The following is a 21,369-nucleotide window of genomic DNA, read 5'->3' as shown; positions in this document are numbered from 1 at the left end:
AGTTTACTGCAGCATCATTTACAGTCGCCAAGATATGGGGGTACCTGGGTTGCTCAGAGGGTGAGCATCCAACTCCTGATTTCAGCTCCGGTCATGTTCTCAGGGTTGTGAAACTGAGTCCCGTGTCCATGCTCAGCGGGGAGTCTGCTTGAGATTTTCTCCCTTGCCTTCTACCCCTCCCCCCACTCTCTCTCGCACGCTCTAAATAAATAAAGAAATCTTAAAAAAAAAATAATTGCCAAGATATGGGAGCAACCCAAGTGTCCACTGACTGATAAAAAAGATAGATATACTGTGGAATATTACTCAGCCATAAAGAAGAAAACAACTTGCCATTTGCAACAACACAGATGGACCGAGCAGGTATAATCCCAAATTAGACAAAGGCAAATACCATATGACTTCACTCATATGGAATTTAAGAAACAAAACAAAGGAAAAAAAAAGAGACAAACACAAAATCAGACTCTTAAATACAGAGAACAAACTGGTGATTGCTGGGAAGAGGTGGGGGGGAGGGTAGGTGAAACAGATAGAGGTTTAAAAATATGCTTATGGGGTGCCTGGGTGGCTCAGTCGTTAAGCATCTGCCTTCCTCTCAGGTCATGATCCCAGGGTCCTGGGATCGAGCCCTCCATCGGGCTCCCTGCTCAGCGGGAAACCTGCTTCTCCCTCTCCCACTCCCCCTGCTTGTGTTCCCTCTCTTGCTGTGTCTCTCTCTGTCAAATAAATAAAAAATTTTAAAAAAATAAATAAATAAAAGTACACTTATCACAATGAGCACTGAGAACTGTATAGAATTGCTGAATCATTATATTGTACACCCTAAACTAATAATACTGTATGCTAACTATACTCGAATTAAAAAAAAATACATATTGACTATTTTCTTATACCTAGGCACTGCTCTGAAAGTTTACTGTGTATCTAATTTAATTTTCAAAACAACCCTACAAGTAAGTTATTATCTCCATTTACCAATGAAACAATTACTCAAGTAATAAAATGCATTCAAAGAAATGCACTGAAATCAATTAGCAATCCCAGGACCCAAACTGTGGTCCCTACACATCTGCCAATAAAAGCAGGAAATGCATTAAGATAAGCCTGGCATAACTTGTCACGATAGAAAGCAAGAAAGCTATTTTAAAATCACTGGGGTTGTATCCAAAAGACAGGAGCGACCCTCTAAGAGGCTGCCACTGGCAAATGAGCATCAAAAAGAATGACTATAGGGGCACCTGGGTGGCTTTGTTGGTTAAGGGACTGCCTTCGGCTCTGGTCATGATCCCCTTGTATTTGTTATAAGACCCCTGGGGCCTTACTTAGAAAGTCTTTTCACAACGCAAGACTAGAAAAAACTATAAAGGCATGTTTTCTTTACATGATTCCATAGTTGATTTTTTTCAGTGTTGTATCTTTAACTGGATTAATTTTACATAAGGCACTGAGCAGAAATCTAATAATCATTTGTTAATATTACAGTCCTTCTCCCATGAATATAAAGCGGCTAATTTACCAAATGCCTACACAAAATGGGTTTCCTCATAAGTGTCTCCTCTGTTCCTTACATGTATATTATTATTCCTGTACTGACATCATACTCTTGTAACTTCAATGCCTTCAGAGGCTGTGTGGACACCTAAAAGAGCACAATATCTCCATTACTGTTTTCCCTTCAAAATTGTCAAAATTCATGGGGCACCAGTCAGTTAAGCGTCTGCCTTGGGCTCTGGTCATGACCTCAGGGTCCTGGGATGGAAGCCCACATCAGTCTCCCTGCTCAGTGGTCAGCCTGCTTCTCCCTCTCCCTCTGCCTGCCACTCCCCCGGCTTGTTCTCTCTCTTTCTGTCAAATAGATAAATGAAAATCTTTTAAAAAACTGTCAAAATTCACAAGACAAAAATTAAAAATTGCCTTGGCTCTTCCTCCACATTTACTTTCCCCAATGACCTCTAGATTTAGCTTTAACTTTCTTGAAAAAGAACAAATTTCTTATAGACTGCCCTGAATTTACAAATTAATTGGGAATAACTGGTGTTCTTGCAATTAATTTTTACTTGGCAATTTAACATAGTACTGTGCTGTTTTAAATTTTACAACAAGTGTGTATTTTAAAGCAATAAAAACTAAAAGTGTTTAGCATAGGTTATATTAAAATAAGCTTGTTAAAATACAACACGCAAACCAGAAAGTATCTTATACTATCTAAGACAAGAAAGCACTAGGAAAAATACTAGTCTCAGAGTTCCGAATGATGTGTCCCAGTTCCAATACAAAGACCAGTTTGTAGGGAATTTGTGTTTCGAAGAAGTAGTTTTCCCTATTTCTCCTGCAAAGTACAACTACATATCCTGGGCTTTTAAATAAAACAAACATAAGAAGAGAAACAAGGGCAGACTGCTAGGGACCTTGGGACCCAAAGAACAGTACAAGGTGAGTTCCTGGAATTTTCTTTTTGCCTTTATCTTAGATTGGGAGTTGAAAAAGTCAGCAACCCAGAAATCCGAACAGGTGCCAACACAAAAAGTTCCAACACAAACCTTTTCATTCTAGCCAAATGACCAGGAAAAGGGCAGCCTAGAAAGACAGAAAACTTTTAGACCATAACCAATCTACTCCAGCCAAACACCACAGGGAAAAAAATAAAACAAAACAGCACAAAAAACTGTGCCCCACCCACACCCACGCTAACAAAGGTTAAATGGGAAGCCAGGCTGTGATGTGGAGCCCAACATCTCTCCAGAGTAGTGTCAGAGAAGGCAAAGTTAGTGAGGCCTGGCCTTCATGGAGGCCTGGGCCTTCCATGCCCACCCAGCAATAAGAAGGCAGTGCCCCCTGGGATGGTGTCATAGAAGGCCTAGTGGAGAGCCAGGACTTCCACAATGGCCCAGCAGTCCTACAACCACACATTCCTAATCTCCCACTTTGTGGTGTCAGCCAGACTTCCACTTGCACTCAACAGTAACAAAGAGTACCTCCCTCCCCGATGGGGTGATATCACAGAAATCCAGATAAAACAGTATTAAATAAAGTCCAGATTCTCAAAACATAACACACATATAGAATACAGATCAAGCAAATATCACTCATTATACCAAGAACCAAAGGAATCTCAAAATGAATGAAAAAAAGACAATCAATAGATGCTAATGGTGACACAGATATTAGAATTGCAGTGACAGAGACATTAGAATTATCTGACAAAAATTTTAAGGCAGCCGTCATAAGAATGCTTCAACTAGCATATACAAATATACTGAAAATACAACCTATCAAAATTTGTGGAATAAAGCTGAAGCAGGGCTGAGAAACTTTCAGCACTAAATGCATATAAAAGAAAAGATGAACGAGTCCCAAATCAATAATCTAAATTCCCACCTCAAAAACCTACCATAAGAGCAAAAGTAACCCAAGGAAACAGAAAAAGGAAATAATAAAAGCAGAAATTAATGAAACTAAAACAAAAATAGAGGGAAAAAAATCAGTTAAACAAAGAGCTGTTTTCTCCCCAAGTTTTACTGAGATTTAATTAGCATACATCGTTATACATCAAGTTTAAGGTGTGCAGCATAATGGTCTGACTTACATATACTTTGAAATGCTTACAGCAATAAGTTTTAACATCCATCATCTCATATACACGCAAAAAAAGTTTTTTCTCCTTACGATGAGAACTCTTAGGATTTACTCTTAACGACTTTCATTTATATAATACAATGAGATAAATTAGTCACCATGTTGTACATTACGGCTCTAGTACTTATTTACCTTGTAACTGGAAGTTGGTACCTTTTGACCCCTTCTTCCAACCCCCCTCCCACCTCTGGTAACTACATTTTTGATGTCTTTTTGCTGAGTTTCTGTTTCTAGGGCTTTTTTTTTTTTTTTTAAGATCTGACATATAAATAAGATCATAAAGTACTTGTCTTTCTCTGCCTGACTTATTTCACTTAGCATAATGCCCTCTGGGTCCACCCATGTCATGAATAGCAGTATTTTCTCATTTTTTTATGGCTGAATAATATTTCACTGTGTATATATACAATAATTTCTTTATCCATTCATCTGAGGATGAACACTTAAGTAGTTTCCATGTCCTGGAGACTGTAAATAATACTGATATTAACATGGGGATGCAGATACCTTCTCAAGTTAGCATTTTCATTCCTTTGGATATATCCCAGAAGTGGAACTGCTACATCATATAGGAGCTCTATTTTTAATTTTTTGAGGATCCTCTATACTGTTTTCCATAGTAACTGTACCAGTTTATAACCCAACCAACAGTGCACAAGAGTTCCCTTTCATCCACATCCCCTCCAGCATTTGTTATCTCTTATCTTTTTAAGGATGGCCATTCTAACAGGTGTAAGGTGATACCTCATTGTGGTTTTGATTTGCATTTTCCTAATGATTAGTAATGTTAAGCATCAAAGAGCTGTTTCTTTGAAAATATGAATAGAACTGACAAACTTCTACCCGGAATGACAAGGGAAAAAAGGGAATACACAAATTTTCAGTATCAGAAATATCACTATAGATATCAAAAGGACAGTAAGGATACTAAGGGTATACAATGAACAACCCAGGACACATAAATTTGACAACTTAGGCAAAATGGACTACACTTCCTCAAAAAAATACAAACTACAACTCACCCAATGTACAATACAGAAAATCTAAAAAGTCCTGTAAGATTTAAGAAAATTGAATATATAATTTTTAAGGTCCCAAAAAAGAAATCTCCAGATCCAGATGGTTTCTGTCAAATAATTCTACCAAATATTTGAAGAATTTTAAAAATTCTACACGACCACTTCCAAGACATAGGGGAACAAACCCCAATTCATCTTATGAAGTCAGTGCTACTCTGATTTCAAAACAAGACACACACACACACACACACACACACACACACACACAAAATGGACCAAAAGTCCTTATGAACACAGATGTAAATATCCTTAACAAAATATTAGCAAACAGAATTCAGCAATATGTAAAAAGAATTCACAATCACAAACAAGTGAGATTTATGGCAGGGATGTATACCTGGCTCAAGATCTGAATACTGATCAATAATACAGCATATTAAGAGGCTAAAGAAAAAAATCACATAATCAACTGATGCAAAAAAGGCTTCTCATAAAATTCATCAACACTTTATTTTAAAATCTCTCAAAAACCAGGAATAGAGAGGAACTTCCTCAACTTGATACAGAATCTAAAAATAAAACTACAGCTAACATTCTATCTAATGGTGAAAGACTGACTGACCGCTTTCCCAATAATGAAGACAAGGAAGTTCACTCTCATCACTCTTATTCAACACAGTGCTTGAAATGCCAGCAAGTTCAATAAGAAAAAAAAAAAAAAAAAACACAAAGGTCAAAGATGAAGAAATAAAAGTGTACCCATTTACAGATAACATGACCATCTTCCCAGAAAAATCCCAAGGAAACCTACCACAAAACTCCTACAACTAATAAGTATGTTTACCAAGGTCACAGAAATCAAGATAAATACTTAAAAATCACTTCTATTTTAATACATAAGCAATAAGCACGTGGACAGTGAAATTAAAAATAAATACCATTTTAAATTGCTGAAATGCTTAAGTGCAAAAACAACAAAACACATACAGGACTACATAACGTTGATTATAAACATCAAAGAAGATCTAAGGAAATGGAAAGATGTGCCATGTTTACAGACTGAAGACTCAAAGTAATAAAGATGTCAATTCTCCCTAAACTGATACGCAGCATTAAAGAACCCTTATCAAAATCCCATCAAAATAACTTTTATTAATATAGAGAGATTATTCTAAAGTCTGTATAGAAGAGCAAAGGAACTAGAATAGCTAAAACAATTTTGAATATAGAAGGAACCATTTTACTCAATTTCAAGATACATAGTTGCAGTAATCAAGACTATGTATGGTGGGGCGCCTGGGTGGCTCAGTTGGTTAAGCATCTTCCTTCGGCTCAGGTCATGATCTCAAGGGAGCATGCTTCTCCCTCTCCCTCTCCCTCTGCTGCTCCCCCTGCTTGTGCTCTCTCACTCTCTCTGTCAAGTAAATAAAATCTTAAAAAAAAAAAAAAAAAGACTATGTATGGTATTCATTGGTGGAAGGAAAGACATATGGATCAACAGAAGAGAACCCAGACACAGAGTCACAAAAATAAGTCCAAGTCAATTTAAACAAAAGTGCAAAAGCAATTCAATGAAAGAGATAGCCTTTGAACAAACTGCTGGGGATTCTGAACACCTACATGCAAAAACCTAACCTTGACCTAAATTTCACATCTTATACAAAAATTGACTCAAAACATTATATAAAATTATATAAACATTTTAGAACAAAACACTGGAAAAAAAAAATCCAGGGCTAAGCAAGGTTCTTAAATGACATCAAAAGCATAATTATGGGCAACCAGGGGCTCAGTCAGTTAACCACCAGACTCTTGATTTCGGCTCAGGTAGTGATCCTGGTGTCTCAGTAGAGAGCCCAGGACTGGGCTCTGCACTTAGCAGGGAGTTTGTTTCTCTCCCTCTCCCTCTGAACTCCCATCCCCCTGCTCACGCACATGCACAGTTTCTCTCTCTCTCTCTAAAATAAAGAAATCTCTCTCTCTCTTAAAGATTTTATTTATTTATTTGACAGAGAGAGACAGCAAGAGAGGGAACACAAACTGGGGGAGTGGGAGAGGGAGAAGCAGGCTTCCCGCTGAGCAGGGAGCCTGATGTGGGACTCGATCCCAGGACCCTGAGATCATGACCTGCACCAAAGGCAGACGCTTAACGACTGAGCTACCCAGGTGCCCTAAAATAAATCTTAAAAAAAAAAAAAAAGGCATGATTCAAAATAGAAAAATTGGATAAATTGCAGTTAAGTAGGGGGTGTGCTAGGAGTGAAGTGAATATAGCTACGAAAGGGAAACAAGAAAATTCTTTGTGATGATGGAAATGTTCTGTATCTTGACTATAATAATGTCAGCATCACAACTGTGCTGGGCTTTTTATTCAACTTTTTTTTTTTTTTTTTAATCACAAAAACTAGCTCTGCATGATGTTACCATTGGAGAAAGCTGGCAAAGGCTAAACAGGATGTATTACTTCTTACAACTGAAAATTAATCTACAATATCAAAAAATATACAGTATTTTTAAAAATTTCACATTAATACCTCTAGTTTCAGGGCCGAAGAATCACTACACAAGCAATGCCCAAAAGAAGGTAATTGGAAGAAACTTCATACGGTATTTACGTACTTATTTAGACATTAATAGCAATTTCATTGATTTCACACCAAAAGGATTTGAAAGCTAAAGCTTTAAAAATTAAAACAATTACTATGTTAAATTAGGCAAGATTAGAATTAAATAAAACAAAATTATGTAAAACATTCATGGTCTTTATTAATCTGAGAGCAGTTTTCAAACTTTCTGCTCTCAGGACCCCTTCACACTCTTACAAATTATGGAGAACACCCAAGAAATTTTATTCATATAGCTCATATTTACCAATGCTTATCTTATTAAAAATTAAAACAGAACAACTTTAAAATATATATTAATTCATTTCAAAGTAGTAATAAAAAATTAGGTATTAACATAATGTTTAAAAAATGTATTTCCAAAACCTAAAAATGAAGAGTCCTGTTTTACATTTTTGCAAATCTTCAGCTCAACAGAATACAGCTGGATTCTCATATCTGCTCTCTATTAAATAAACCATGATAATGTTCTCTCAGTGGAAGTAATGAAAAAAAGCAGACTTCACCCAGATACAGTCAGTGCGAGTATTTTAATAGTTATTACAGATGATTGTGGATATTCTTTTTTGAAACTACAACAAAATCTAACAAATTCTAATTTTTAAAAAGATCCTAAATTGTAATATGGAATCTTAAAACATATTGATCAACTTTAAAAACTGTTATGTTAAAATCCTTGTCTACCATGCTCTTTTTTCTTTTTTTTAAAGATTTTTTATTTATTTACTTGACAGAGATAGAGACAGCCAGCGAGAGAGGGAACACAAGCAGGGGGAGTGGGAGAGGAAGAAGCAGGCTCATAGCGGAGGAGCCTGATGTGGGGCTCGATCCCAGAACGCCGGGATCACGCCCTGAGCCGAAGGCAGACGCTTAACCGCTATGCCACCCCGGCGCCTCTACCATGCTCTTTGGATCTTTTACTCATGCATAATTTTGTAACATCATGCATTGGTCTTCTGAAAAATACTGCTTCACAGTTACACAGACATTCCGACTACTGAAATATTTCACTAGGCAGTATCAAAAGTATAAATATCATTACTGATTTCACTGGAAAAGTGTTTAAAAGTATTGGGAAGTTGTTAGGCTCAAGGTGACACATGCAAGTTTTCCAAAAATCTATTCACAGATGACATGATTTTACTTGTAGAAAACCCTAAGGATTCCACAAAAAACACACCTATTTAGCAAAGTTGCAGCATATAAAATCAGCACTCAAAATTCAATTTCTATAAATTATAATAAACAATGTAAAAAGGAAACCAAAGACAATTCTATTTATAATCAGATAAAAACAACAGAATACTTAGAATTAAATTTAACCAAGGAGGTGTAGACTTGTTCACTGAAAACTACAAAACACCGCTGAAGGAAATGAAAGAAGACATAAATTCATATAGATCCCATGTCCACGGGTTGCAAGACTTACTGTTAATAAGATAGTACCTCTCAAAGTGACCTACAGATTAAATGGAAACCCTATTAAACTCCCCATGGCATTTTTGCAGAAATAAAAAAAACCCATTCTAAAACTCATATAAATTCTCAAGTGATATCAAATGGCCAAAAGAATCTTAGAAAAGAAATTAAAGTTGGAAGACTTGTACATCCTGACTGCAAAATTTACTAGAAAGCTACGGTAGTTGGAATAGTAGTATTATACAGGCATAAATACAGGCAAACAGATCAAAGGAACAATAGCCCAGAAATAAACCCTTACATATAGAATCATCACTAGTCATTATGGAAATACAAATTAAAACCCCAAGCAAATACTACTCCACACTCATTAGGATTATTTTCAAAACCAAAACCAAACAAAACAACACAAAAAATAATAAATTTTGGCGAGGATGTGCAGAAATTGAAACCATGGTACACTGCAAGTGGGAATGTAAAATGGTGCAGCTGCTGCAGAAAACACTACAGTGGTTTCTCAAACAATTAAACACAGAATTATTGCATGACCCAGCAATTCCACTTCTGTATACTTACTAAGAAGAAATGAAGAACCTATTCAAACAGATATTTGTACACCCATGTTCATAACAGCATTATACCCAATAGCCACAAGGCAGAAGCAACCGTAGTGGCATCAACAGATAAATAAATAAAATGTGGTATATACATAAAATGGAATCTTATTCAGCCTTAGAAAAATAAGAAATTTTGGCATATGCTACAACATGAATGAATCCTGCAGACATACTAAGTTAAATAAGCCAGTCACACACACACACAGAAAATAAATTATATGGTTTCACTTATATGAGTACCTACAGTAGTCAAATCCATAGAGTGTAGAAGTGTGGTTGCCAGGGGCCAGGAGAGAAGAGAATGGGGAGTTATTTTTTAATGGGTATGAAGTTTCAGTTTGGGAAAATGAAAAGAGGCCTGGAGATGGATGGCAATCCCAGCTGCAAAACAATGTGAAAGTATGTAATGCCACTGAACTGCACATTTAAAAATGATTAAAATGGTAAATTTATATTACCATAAAGACCAAGAAAAAACGTTAAAATGTTAAATTTTATGTTACGTATACTTTTTTTTTTAAAAGATTTTATTTATTTATTTGACAGAGAGAGACAGCGAGAGAGGGTACACAAGCAAGGGAAGTGTGAGAGGGAGAAGCAGGCTTCCCGCTGAGCAGGGAGCCAGATACGGGGCTCAATCCCAGGACCCTGGGATCATGCCCTGAGCCGAAGGCAGATGCTTAACGGCTGAGCCACCCAGGCGCCCCTATGTTACATATACCTTACCATGATAAAGAAAGGTGCACCGCACACACACACACATACACACACACACAGAGATGAGCACTCAAGGGTCAAGATATAATAAAATTAGTAATGTGAACTACTTTGATCAGCAGTCAGGACTGTGATATATTTTTAGCTATGAATGTGGTTTGAAAAACACAATTGAACCTTAGTACAGAGTGGTCCCTCTGCCTTGATTAATATTTAGGTACTACCAGTTTTCACCCACATTGGCTTTTACACTATCACAGCACATGTCAACAGTTAAAAGGGGGAAAATGTCTTAGAAGTATTGTGAAAATAATTTTTACCTTGTGGCCTCATACACCCCCTAAAAGAATCTTGGTGACTCACCAGCCACACTTTAAGAATACTACTCTAAGAATTGATAAATATAGGAAGAATAGAACAATATGACAGACTGAGAAAGCTAGACATTTTTCAAGTCTTTCTCAATAAGGGAAATGTTCAGAATTTGAATTCATTATTTGCCTTAAGATGTCAGAAGTTCCTAAATCAGGCACCACCTTTAAAAGAAACAGCAAAACATTCTGCAATACTCTTTCCAGCTCTAAAAGTCTCAGATGCGCCCTTTTATGAAGATGGCGCCGAAGACTAGGAAGGAAGCCCCTGCCCCTCCCAAAGCTGAAGCCAAACAAAGCAAAGCCTTTGAAGGCCAAGAATGCGGTGCTGAAAGGCGTCCACAGTCATTAAAGAAAAGATCCGCACGTCACCTACATTCTGAGGACCAAGATACTGCGTCTTCGAAGGCAGCCCAAACATCCCGAAAGAGCACCCCAGGAGAAACAAGCTTGATCACTATGCCATCATCAAGTTCCCCCTGACCACTGAGTCAGCCATGAAGAAAATAGAAGACAACAACACACTTGTGTTCTTTGTGAATGTCGAGGCCAACAAGCACCAGATCAAACAGGCTGTGAAGAAGCCCTATGATATTGACATGGCCAAAGTCAACACCTCGATCAGGCCTGATGGAGAGAAGAAGGCATATGTTTGGCTCCTGACTATGATGCTTCGGATGTTGCCAACAAAATTGGGATCATCTAAACTGAGTCCAGCTGGCTAAATCTAAACATAATTTTTTTCACAATAAAAAAAATAAAATAAATAAACATCTCAGATGCCACACACTCTCCAACAGTCATTCAATAACTCACTCAAGACATATTTACCTTGTGATAGATTCTGAGTCAACAAAGGAATAGGCTCAGTCCTCCAGTAAAAAGAAACTCAACACAGAACCATTAAAATACTGGACGATAAGTGCTATAACAATAGCAACAGAAAGTACTTGGGAGGTGACACCACAGAGTATGTCAGAGTTAGGAGACAGCAAATTTAAAGATAAGACCACTGATATGGAGTCCGGGGAGCAGAAAGAAAATGAATAAAGAAAAGTGAACAGAGCCTAAGGGTTCTGTGGCACATCACCAATATAACAAACATAAACATTATAGGATTCCCAGAAGAGAGGAGGGTGCATAAAGAATATCTGAAGAAACAACGGCCAAAAATGCCCCCAAATCTAGGAAAGACATGAATCTACAAATCTAAGCATCTCAATGAACTCTATGTAGGATAAACTCAAACGGATCCACACTGAGACACATTTAAAAGAAACTTCCAGAAGACAAAAGAATTCTGAAAGCAGCAAGCAATGACCCAGTCATGTACAAAGGAAGCTCAATAAGATGGACAGCCAACTTCTGATCAGAAACTACAGAGACCAAAAGGAAGTGGGATGCCATATTAAAAAAAAAAAAAAACCGCTGAAAGAAATCTGGCAAAACTATCCTTCAATACTAAAGAAATTAAGACATTTTAAGGTAAACAAAAGCTGAGGGAGTTTGTCACTAGTAGACCTGTCCTACAAGAAATCCTAAAGGGACTCCTGCAGGCTGAAATGAAAGGACATTAGATAATAACTAGAAGCCACAGAAAGATCATCAATAAAGGTAACTACGTAAGTAAATATAAAAACCAGTATTAACTTATATTTTGATTTGTAACTCTTTGTTTCCTTTGTTTAAAAGACAAATGCATAAAACTATAATTATAAGTCTGTTGATGGGCATAGAACTGATGAAGATGTAAGTTGGGACAATAATAACATAAAGGGGGGGACAGCTGTATAGGAGCAGTTTTTGTATGCTACTTAAGAAAAGTTGGTATCAATTCAAACTACATTGTTATGAATTTAGGATGTTACCTGGAATCTTTTTTTTCCCCAAAAAAACCTCATCCCAAAAACTAGGACTAAGGACTACAGATGGACACTTAACTCTTCCTGGAGACTAGAGGAAACTGCAGAAAGGAACTGACCCCAGAGCTTGGAGGTTAGGAGACAGAGTAGAAATAGAAAAAGAGTACATGTGGGCATCTGGGTGGATCAGTCGGTTAAGCATCCGACTCCTGATTTCAGCTCAGGTCATGATCTCAGGGTCATGAGACTGAGCCCCACGTGGAGTTTGCACTGGGTATGAAGGCTGCTTAAGATTCTCTCTCTCTCCCTCTTCCTCTGCCCCTCCCTCCTCCTTGCATTCTGTGTCTAAAAAAAAAAAAGTATATAAAAGCACATAAACGTGCAAGGTGTTTATATCACTTTTTTTGGAGGGGAAATTCACATAATATAAAATTAACCACATTAAAGTGTATAATTCAGCAGCAGTATGTGCAAACATAAGGTTGTACAACCATCACCTGCATTTAGTTCCAAACGTTTTTGTCACTCCCCCCAAAGATGACCTCAGACCCATTAAACAGTCATCCATTCTCCATTCCTTCCCTCCCCCCAGCTCCTGGCAACCATTTTCTATCTCTATGGATTTATCTACGCTGGCTATTTCATACAAGTGGAATCATAAAATATGTTACTTTTTGTGTCTGGCTTCTTTCAACCTCACATGTTTTTGAGGTTCATCCACACTGTAGCAGAATTCCTTTTCACTATATGGCTGAATAATTTCTACTGCATGAATTCCACTGCATCACATATATCTATTCATCCACTGATGGACATTCAGGTTGTTTCCACTGTTTGGGTATTGTGAATAGCACTCCTATAAGCATTCTTGTAAAGTATATGTTTGAATACCTAAATATTTCAATTCTTATGAATATACATCTAAAAGTAGACTTACTCGGTCATATAGTAATTCTATGTTAACACTACTAAGTAGGACAACTGGTTGGTTAAAGGGGCTAGATACAAGGAAATTACATGGAGGCTACTGCAATGGTGCTAGTAAAAGAGGAGGATGTGAGCAGTAGCGATATTACTAAAATAGCAACAAAGTAGCCAAAAGTGAGGCATGTATGCAGAGGGCCCAGACCAAACTTAAAGTTATGAGCTTAAGCACTGGTGGACAGTAATGTCTTTCAGTGGAATAGGAAAGCCAAGAAGAACAACAGTGGGATAGAAGTGGGGAAAGATGACATAAAGGGTTGCTTTGTCCAAACTGAGTTTGCAGTGTTCAAGAAATACCATTCAATAACACTGAGACTAGGCTTAAAAAAAAAGGATCACCGAGTCATCAACATACTGATGGCAGAATGTAGATACAGCAACTAAGGCACCAAATTATATAGACATAAAATGAAATTATTTTTAATCATTAAGAGTTTTTATGTGCTAGTTACAGCACATCAATTCCATTTTTAAAATTCTCTAACAGTAACTTACTTGGATTAAATCCACAAAAAATATAGTTGATTTACTAACTAAATTGTAGTAAATCTAGATAAAGCTGCTATATTACTCAGGGTTCTCTAGGAAAACATAATCAATAAAATGTGTGTGTAGATACATATAAAGAGATTATAATATTAAGAGGAAGTGGCTCATGAGACTATGGAGGCTGACAAGTCCTGAGATCTACAGGCAGCAAGCTGGAGACGCCTGAGAGCTGACAGTACGGTTTCAGTCTGAAAACCCACTCAAGACCCAGGAAGAATCCATGTTTCAGTTTGAGTCCAAAGGCAGGAAAAGAAGCCAGTCAGGCAGGAAGAGTTTCTTCTTACTCACAGGAGGGTCAGTTTTTTGTTCTATTCAGGCCTTCTGTTGACTGTGGCCGACTCACATTAAAGGAGGGCATCTGCTTTACTCATTCTACAGATTCAAATGTTAAATCTCCAGAAATTTCTTCAAGACATACTTTTTGACCAAATATCTAGCCACCTCAGGGACCAGCCAGGCTGACACATAAAATAAGCCAGCACAAGTGTGGTTCAAGACAGTAATTCATGATACTCTCCTAAGAAAACTGAATTTTTTCATCAGCAAAACATGGTCCTTGACTACCCAAACAAATTTCATTTGTTTAAAAAAAAAAACCTTTAAGGGGCGCCTGGTGGCTCAGTCGTTAAGCGTTTGCCTTTGGCTCAGGGCGTGATCCCAGCGTTCTGGGATCGAGCCCCACATCAGGCTCCTCCACTGGGAGCCTGCTTCTTCCTCCCTCACTCCCCCTGCTTGTGTTCCCTCTCTCTCTGGCTGTCTGTCAAATGACTAAATAAAATCTTAAAAAAAAAAAACAAACACCTTTAAAAGAGAATACAGTACACATTATAATTTGTGCAAATACTAAAAAAACAAAGACAATTTGCTGAATAGGTAAGAATTTTAAAGCCATGTTCTTGAGGCAGAATGACATTCCATGAGCTGGACCAAAGTGTGCCATCACAAAAATCAACCAAAGTAAGCTGTTGTCTCAATTAACAAAAATATGGTTTTTTTTTTCAGTTTTAAGTCTTTCTGCTTAAAGCTTAATCCTTTAACACTTCCTTCTATTAGCCTACACTAGAATTAATTAAAATACCTTTAGCACAGTTATGTTAAAGTTGTGTGCGACCTTTATAAAGTTATCAAGAAGTGATAACAGAACAAGTTTGAGAACTTATTTAAAAAATTACAATGAATACATTTAGAGTAAGATTGCCTGGTTCTCAGCCTAAGATGATTTGCCATTAAAAAGATGAGAATTTTCTGTAAGCTAATGTATAAATTGAAGTGTAACTCCAAAAATACCAAAACGTTTTTTTTCCCCTGTAAATAACAAGTTGATTCTAGACTTTATTTGGAAAAACAAAACAAGAATACACAGGAAAACTGGGGGTAAGAAAAAGACCAATTTGCAGGGGGCAGGGTAGGAAGGACTTGGGTGGGGAGATGTTCTACCAGATATGAAAACATACCAAACAGTGTCACAGTGGTACATGAACAGACACACCAATTAAACAGAATGACAGTCTAGAAATATACCAAATACAGATAAAAACTTAATTTAGGAGAAAAGACATTTCAAATACATGGGGATAAAAATGAACCTAAAAAAATGGTGTGATACACTAATGCCTATCCCGGTCTCTTATGCCAGCTGAAACCACTAAGAAAAAAACTAGAATACTTAGTAACATGAATTAATATTTATAAATTTTAAGATTAAAAAACAGATCCAGCTTAAATGTTCATCAATAAAGTAATGGTTATGTAAATTTTGGTGCACCCATAAAACAGAATACATGCAGTAATTTTTCTAAAAAGATTTATTCTTTTATTTGAGAGATGTGGTGGAGAACCCTCAAACAGACTCCCCGCTGAGTGTGGAGTGGACACAAGGCTCATGCCAGGACCCTGAGATTATGACCTGAGACACAATCAAATATCATACTATGTTTAATCTAGAAGCACACCTTTATTTTTATTAGAAATTTAAGGGTAGGGTGCCTGGTCAGTCAGTTTAGCGTCTGCCTTCAACTCAGGTCATCCCAGAGTCCTGGGATTGAGTTCGCATAGGGCTCCCTGCTCTGTGGGGAGCCTGCTTCTCCCTCTGCCTCCCTCTCTCTCTCTGTCTCTCATGAATAAATAAATAAAATCTCTTAAAAAAAAAAAGAAATTTAAGGGTAATTTGCCTAAAATTTTGTACCAGCAAAAACATCAAATGAATAAATTCTTTAAAAAGCTTATGTAGTAGGAAAGAGAACCTAAAAAAATGACAAGACAAAGCAAAATTTCATAAATTAAGTTCACACTGAGTAGGACAGGAATTAATATTCTGGAGGGACCATGTCTGCTTAAGGCAAAGCAATGTCTGCTTTGGGGAATGCAATATATCATAGACTCTGATCTAACTACCAATTTACAGGAACGGGTCTAGTTCTCAGTATATGGCTTATGGATCCCTGGGGTTTCTCCAGACGTTTTCACAGAGTCCATGAAGTCAGAACTATTTTCACAATACCACCAAGACATTATTTGCCTTTTTTTTTTTTTTTTACACTATTTGCCTTTTTCATTCTAGTTCTCCCACACGTGTAGAGTGGTATATTCCATGTCATGTGATACATAATACAGCAAGACTAAATGCAAAGGCAGACATGAGAATCCAGCTGGCTTCAAGTAAGACAGATACGAAGATTTGAAAAAATGTAAGTCACTCCTTTCCCTAATATTTTTAGGAAATAGTTACCTTTCATTATGTTACTTTACATTAACATGAAATCAATTTAGCATTCTAGTTTTAAAATAAGTAATTATTAAGTAAATATTTTAATTGTTTTCATTTTTGGGCACCTGAGTGGCTCAGTCCATTAAGTGTCTGCCTTCAGCTCAGGTCATGACCCCAGGGTCCTGGGAGGGAGCCCCACATCTGGCTACCTGCTCAGCAGGGACCATGCTTTTCCCTCTCCCCTTACCCCTCCCCCTGCTTGCGCTTGCTCTCTCATGCACACACTCTCTCTCTCAAATAAATTAATTCTTTAAAAGAAAGAAAGAAAGAAAAAGAAAGAAAGAAAGAAAAATGTTTTCGTTTCTAATGTAACTGTAACTAGATATTAAAACCCACATAAACGAGGGGCACCTGGGTGGCGCAGTCGTTAAGCATCTGCCTTCGGCTCAGGGCGTGATCCCGGCATTATGGGATCGAGCCCCACATCAGGTTCCTCTGCTATGAGCCTGCTTCTTCCTCTCCCACTCCCCCTGCTTGTATTCCCTCTCTAGCTGGCTGTCTCTGTCAAATAAATAAATAAAATCTTTAAAAAAAAAAAAAAAACCCACATAAACGAAAGATCTGAGGTCCTTAATTTTTTTTAAAGATTTTATTTAGGGGGGCGCCTGGGTGGCACAGCGGTTGGGCGTCTGCCTTCAGCTCAGGGCGTGGTCCTGGCATTATGGGATCGAGCCCCATATCAGGCTCCTCCGCTATGAGCCTGCTTCTTCCTCTCCCACTCCCCCTGCTTGTGTTCTCTCTCTCGCTGGCTGTCTCTATCTCTGTCAAATAAATAAATTAAAAAAAAAAAAGATTTTATTTAGGGGCACCTGGGTGGTTCAGTTGGTTAATCATCTGCCTTCAGCTCAGGTCATGATCCCAGGTTCCTGGGATCGAGCCCCACATTGGGCTCCCTGCTCAGCAGAGAGCCTGCTTCTCCCTCTTCCTCTGCTGCTTCCCCACTTGTACGTGCTGTCAAATAAATAAAATCTTTAAAAAAATAATAAAGATTTTATTTTTAGAGAGAGAGAGAGAGCTAGTGAGCAGGAATAAGAGGGAGAGAGAAGCTGAAGAAGACTCGGTGCTGAGCACAGAGTCTGATGTGGGGTTCTATCCCATAACAGCAAGATCACGATCTCAGCCAAAACCAAGAGTCAGACACTCAACCAAATGAGCCCAATTTTGCTGTGTTTCTGTGTAGAAAAGAGCCCAAATATCAGTGTTGTTTTGTAAATTCTGGTATGTTCATGGTCATGATTTCCATAGCAATGAATGCAATATATAATTTAATTAGTGATATATGTTAATAGTTTTATAATTCAGCCCCAATCTTGAGTCAGAGATTAAAATAACTGTGTTCAAAAGACAGTAGGTAAGAGAGTCAAGAAACAGCCACTGAATGAGAGAAAATATTTGCAAGTCATGGATGTGATAAGGGACTCGTATCCAGAATACATAAAGAACACTTACAACTCAATTAATAAAAAGACAACCCAATTTGAAAATGGGTAAGGATCAGGGTGCCTGGGTGGCTCAGTAGGTTAAGTGTCCAACTCTTGATCTCAGCTCAGGTCTTGATCTTAGGTTGGTGAGTTCAAGCTCCACACTGGGCTCCAGGCTGGGTGTGGGGCCTACTTTAAGAAAGGGGGGTGAGGGGGATCTGAACAAACATTTCTCCCAAGACAACATACAAATGGCCAATAAGCACATGAAAATATGCTCAACATCCTTAGTCAAAGGGAAATGTAAATGAAAATCACAATCATACACCAATTTACACCCAATAGGGGGCTATAATCAAAAAGACAGATAACACAAGTGTTGGCAGAGATGTAGAAAAATTGGATCCTCATACACTACTGGTAGGAATGAATGATACAGTTACTGTGGAAAAAAGTCTGGCAGTTCTTCAAAAGGTTATACATAGAGTTCTTATACGACCTAGCAATTCTGCCCGTAGGTATACCTCCAAAAAAAAATTTGAAAACATAGCCACACAAAAACTTGTACGCAAATGTCCATAGCACCATTACCCATAATAGCAAAACGTGGAAACAACCCAAATGTCTATCAACTGATGAATAAAACAATTCATAAAATGGATTATTATTTGGCCATAAAAAAGAATGAAGTACTGGGGCTCCTGGGTTGAGCAGTTGGTTAAGCATCAGATTCCTGGTCTTGGCTCAGGTTGTGATCTCAAGGTCATGAGATCCAGCCCCGCATCGGGCTCCAGGCTCCGCTCAGCATCTGCTTAAGACTGTCTGTCTTTCTGTCTCTCTCCCTCCGCCCCTCCCACCCACCCTCTACAATAAATAAATCTTAAAAAAAAAGGGGAGGGGAATAAGATACTGATAAATGCTACAACATGGATGAGCCTGGAAAACATTATGCTAACCAAAGAAGTCAATCACAAGGGGCGCCTGGGTGGCTCAGTCGTTAACCTGAGCCTTCAGCTCAGGGCGTGATCCTGGCGTTCTGGGATCGAGCCCCACATCAGGCTCCTCCACTGGAAGCCTGCTTCTTCCTCTCCCACTCCCCCTGCTTGTACTCCCTCTCTCGCTGGCTGTCTCTCTGTCAAATAAATAAAAAATCTTTAAAAAAAAAAAAAAAAGAAGTCAATCACAAAAGAGTGCTACTGTATGCTTCCATTTAATGAAATGCTAAGAATAGGCAAATCTATAGAGACAAAGTAAATTAATGGTTGCCTAGGGCTGGGGAAGGTGGAAGGGGTTGGGGGATGATGGTTAAAAGGCAGTTTCTTTTTGGGTGATGAAAACACTCTAAAATTGATTGTGGTGGCAGACTCACAACTATATGATACACTAAAAACCACTGAACTGTATACTTTAAATGAGTGAATTGTGTGATATGTTAATTATATCTCAATAAAGTTGTTGCAGGGCACCTAGGTGGCTCAGTCAGTTAAGCATCTGCCTTTGGTTCAGGTCATGATTCCAGGTCCCACGCTGCTGGGACTGAGGCCCACATAGGGCTCCCTGCTCAGCGGGAGTTTGCTTCTCCCTCTACCCCTCCATCCTGCTCCTGATCTTCCTCTCTCTCTCTCTCTCAAATAAAATCTTAAAAAAAAATTTTTTTTAAGAGATGTTACGAAACAACAAAATCCTGACTTACGTTTTTGGTTACACTCTATTGCATTTCTCAGGGAAATTATAGCTACTTTAGTCTTCATAAAGGCCTTGGGGTATATTCCTCTAAACAGAAATTCTCTTTTTCTTGTCCCCACTCCAGAAATTCTCTTTCTTTAAAGGAGACAAAAATAAGGAAGGTAGAACAAGAAAGGAAATCTTCAAAACTGAATGATTACCATGTGTGACATTATCATTTTACCTATTCATTCTTCTATTCTGAACAGTAATTTTTCCTAGTAGTGTCACATTTTTGTCTTCTTTAAACATTTCAAGAAACTAAAGAATGCCAAACTTAATATAAAACATTCAAATGATTTTACTCATTTACTTCTTTAAGTTTGATCAATTTGTTTTATAAACACTTATTTTGTAGAGATAATGTGAGGATTCACGAAATCACAGTAAGATGGCTAAAACAATGCCTGATACTCAGTATATTATTCTCATTATCATTATGCTACAGGCAATACAGGATCCCAGCCGAGGAGCAGAACTGCAGAGGTGAGGGTGGGGGAACACAAAGACTGTGTCCTACAAAGGTACAGTCATGTCAAGGAAAGGAAACTTTTGGCAGATAATCCAAGACCAAACAAAACTGCAGCAGCAGCATGACCATCACCACCACGACTACCACCCTCATGTCATCACCCAATACCACTCTCCTCCTAAAGCATCTATTTATATGCCTTTAATTTTTTCTAATTATGAAGCATTTCAATGTATAGAAATGCCTCCAAACCCAGCAAATAGCACATCTTATCATTTTCCCACGTGTATCAAATTTTTCAAAAAATATATGAAATATAAGATAACACAGATCCATTTTCACTTCCTCTCTTCCTTATGGTAACCACTATTTTGCAATATGATGTTAATCATCACTATGCATGTTTTAACTGTAACTACAGGTATCTGTGAACAAGAGACTATTGTTTTTACATGTTTTCAAACTTTACCAAATGGCATTTTGGTCTGCACCTTGCTTTCTTGGCCCATCATTTTGCTTGTTTGTTGTTTTCTAATTCAGTCATGTTGTTTCATGACAACTGCTGGTCAGTATTATATTCTATGAATATTACAATATATTTGTTCATACTCTCAACTAATGAGATGTTTAAGCGGTTTCTAATTTTGTTACTAAGAAGCTGCAATAAATATAATTTCTTGAGCACAGGTACTAGTTTCTAGGATACATTCCTAGAAGGAAAACTGCTAGGTCAAACACTATGTACCTTCAATTTCATTAGAGGTCACTAAGTTGATCTCCTTTTTACACTCCCAACCAGTAGTCTATGAGAGTTCCTGTCTCTCCTCATCCTCACTGATTCTTGATATTGTCATACTTTTTTACTTTTGCAAACTGAAGGGTATAAAGTGGTACATCATTGGTTTATTTTTTCCTGATTAAGTATCATTTATTGGCCTTTCAGGTTTCCTCTCATGTGAAATGCCTTTACCGGTATTGCTATTTTTCTATTGATCTGTGGTAGTTCTTAAAATAGTCTGGGTACCAATCCTTTATTGATTATATGTGTTTCTAAAATCCCCTCCCCCCAAAAGTACAAGCCTTTTGCTTATTTTGAAATCTACTAAAGTATAGGAGCAAAGACAATTACTGCCTTTTCAAAGTTCACTTTTATAACTAGGTTTCTCAAACCTTTCTGACCACT

At 37.7% G+C, this 21,369-nt stretch overlaps 1 protein-coding gene and 1 pseudogene across 3 annotated transcripts in view; one reads left to right on the top strand and one right to left on the bottom strand.

Annotated features, from left to right (window-relative positions):
- Positions 1-21,369, bottom strand: part of RPRD1A (regulation of nuclear pre-mRNA domain containing 1A) — a 72,672-nt gene that overhangs the window by 49,769 nt on the left and 1,534 nt on the right. The gene's annotated exons all lie outside the window — the stretch shown is intronic.
- LOC123000871 (60S ribosomal protein L23a-like) lies at positions 3,883-11,112 on the top strand (annotated as a pseudogene).

The sequence above is a fragment of the Ursus arctos genome, unplaced genomic scaffold (genome assembly GCF_023065955.2).
Source record: "Ursus arctos isolate Adak ecotype North America unplaced genomic scaffold, UrsArc2.0 scaffold_17, whole genome shotgun sequence".
Classification (NCBI taxonomy): Eukaryota; Metazoa; Chordata; class Mammalia; order Carnivora; family Ursidae; genus Ursus; species Ursus arctos.
Note: the sequence above shows the minus strand (reverse complement) of the source record. Positions and strands in the feature narration are given on the sequence as shown.